This window comes from Petaurus breviceps, unplaced genomic scaffold (assembly GCF_028583685.1).
Source record: "Petaurus breviceps papuanus isolate PSGF00001 unplaced genomic scaffold, PetGlider_PUasm1.0 243, whole genome shotgun sequence".
Classification (NCBI taxonomy): Eukaryota; Metazoa; Chordata; class Mammalia; order Diprotodontia; family Petauridae; genus Petaurus; species Petaurus breviceps.
The window spans coordinates 783,895-786,256 of NW_027185931.1; the positions used below are offsets into that span (position 1 = coordinate 783,895).

Consider the following 2,362-nt stretch of genomic DNA (forward strand, 5'->3'; position numbering starts at 1 on the left):
CTGCGTCCTCTGCTCTCCACCCTTGTCTGTGCTTCCTTGTGTCTGGGGACGATCTGGGATCTCAGCCACCCTCCTTGAGGGCCTCCCACTGTACACCCCCCTCTGTGTTCTGTCCTTTCCACAGTATTGCCCCTAACTGCTGCCATACCCTGTGTCCCAGTGGACCTGGGGTAGCCGCTGCTGTCACCTCACCTTCCGTCCCTGGCCTGGGGGCATCCGCAGAGGCCCATCCTCATTCCCTGCTCATCCTCCTGTCTCTGGGGCTCTGGGACAGTCCAGGCAGGGGCTTCCGTTGTCTTCTTGCATCTTAGCACACAAGATACTGTGCCTTGCCCGGTGTAGTCAGGATTAATCACTGTTTCTAGGGTGGGATCTTGAGAAAACCTCATCACTTTTCCTGGGATGTGTGGGTTTTCTAGCCTGGAGCTCTGGAAGCCAAAAAGTCATTGCCTGTCATTGTTCGCTTTTCCCCTCAGTTCTGCTTTGTGAAGACCTTGCCCTTTTCCAGGAGGTGGGAGCATTGAGAAGGAAGGAATGGCCCCGTTCTCCTGACTCCCAGGACTCTTCAGGTGAATGAAGTTGATTGAATAAGGGGGACAGAATCAGGTTTTGCTGTGTTTGGGGCCTCAGCTTGAGGCAGGGAAGCAAGAGCTTCAGGGGAGATGTGCCCAGGACCCCACTGGTGGACTAGGGGGTGGTAAAGGTTCCTGAGTATGTAAACAGTGAATGAATGAGTTAAGAACAGGCTGGGACATTGAGTCTCTTAGGCCTGATCTCATCAGGTTAAATAGAAGAGCAGACTCAGGTGTCCCTGGAGGTGAACCCTGAACTGTGTCACAAGCTCTGGGGTTGGAGTCAATCGCCCAGGCCCCTCTGTTTCCCTGCTTCCTGTATGGGTGTGGACAGCACACATGACAGCCCCTAGAAAGCGGGCTGGCCACTGACAGGCCAAGCCCTTGCCTTCTTAAAATTCATGGCGATACCTTTTGTTTTTACATTACCTTCTTTGCCCACTGGAGAAGAAAAGCCTTTTGGTAAAATAAGCCAGCATGTGAGTCCATCTACACTGAGTCTCATCTCTGCTGAGAAGGGAGGTGAGATATTTTCTTACCTCTTATTATTGGAGTCCATGTAAATAGTACATATACCCTGGAGAAGAAGAGAAGAACTAGCTCAGGCTTTGGGCAGCAGATCATGGGCCGGGGCCAGAGGCCGCAAGCATCTAGAACAGGCCGTTATGCCAGCCCGCCAATGGCTGCCAGCATATCCTGCCACAAGGGGGAGCATCTTATGGAAGACCTTCTTACCTTGACATAGTGGTGATTCTATCCTTTAGAAGGTGCAGGAGCCTGTTCTGGATCAGGAGCAACTGCTACTGTCAGCAAGCATTTATTAAGCCCTTCCAATAAACACTTCCAGTCAAGCAAAACAAGCCCCCACATTAGCCTCCTTGGAAAATCAGCATCGTGTTCTTGTGATGGCATCACTACCCCATGATGTGGTGCCCAGCACCCCTCCCTTCCTGAGTTGTGTGATTTCTGAATTTCATGTGGTTGGCTGCAGCATCTTAAAATGTGGGAAGAGAGAGAATATTAGCTGATTAGGGAGGGAGATTGCCTTGCAGAGAGAGCTTGCTTTATTGTGCTTTGCTTTTTTGCACTTTGCAGATATTGCAGCGATTTTTAAAAATACAGACTGAAGGTTCACGGGCAGCCTATGTCAGGAAGTCTAGTTGCCCCATTCTTCCAGCACTGTGTGCTAACATCGCATCTCTGACACATGTTGCTAAGTCTCACCATAGTTCACACTTTTTTCATTTTTATTACATATTATGGTGATCTCTGGCCAGTGATCTATGGAGCTGGGATTGTTTAGGGGTGCCACACACTGCATCCATAGAAGATGACAGACTGAATCCATACATGTGTGTGTTCTGACTGCTGCCTTGACTGGCCGTTCCCTGCTCTGATGGAGCAGGAGCCCTCAGCACAGTGGTCCTAGGCTGTGCTGATCCACTCACTCCCCTTGAAGGTCTCTATTGAGGGGGAACAGGCCACCTTCCAAGGTCACCCACAAGCCAGGACAAATTGTAGAGAATGGGCACATAGTTCATTTTAAATTGACCTTTCACAGGGAGAGAGGGGACTGAAACTAAGGAGTCAGCGCCAAAGCTGGCTGGGTATTTCTGTGGCATAACCATCCTAGAAAAGACTCAGAAGTGGTGGTCCTTGTGTCTACAGATTAAGGGACAGCAGTGTCATATATGTGTGTGTGTGTGTGAGTGTGTGAGACACTTGGTTAGAGAGGAAGCAGATTGAGATCAAGGAGGAGAAAAGATGTTCTATCAGTAAATGCCAAGCAG

The 2,362-nt window shown here is 49.9% G+C and overlaps 1 long non-coding RNA gene across 2 annotated transcripts in view; it reads left to right on the forward strand.

The window, feature by feature from the left end:
* Positions 1–1,432, forward strand: part of LOC138167629 (uncharacterized) — a 2,701-nt gene extending 1,269 nt beyond the window's left edge. The window contains exons 2-3 of one of the 2 annotated variants that reach the window (XR_011169937.1): positions 477–569; positions 1,023–1,432. This is a non-coding gene — a long non-coding RNA (uncharacterized lncRNA). Of the gene's footprint in view, positions 1–476 lie in introns of both variants that reach the window. The other variant, XR_011169936.1, reaches the window with a different exon arrangement.
* The last annotated feature ends 930 nt before the right edge of the window (positions 1,433–2,362 follow it).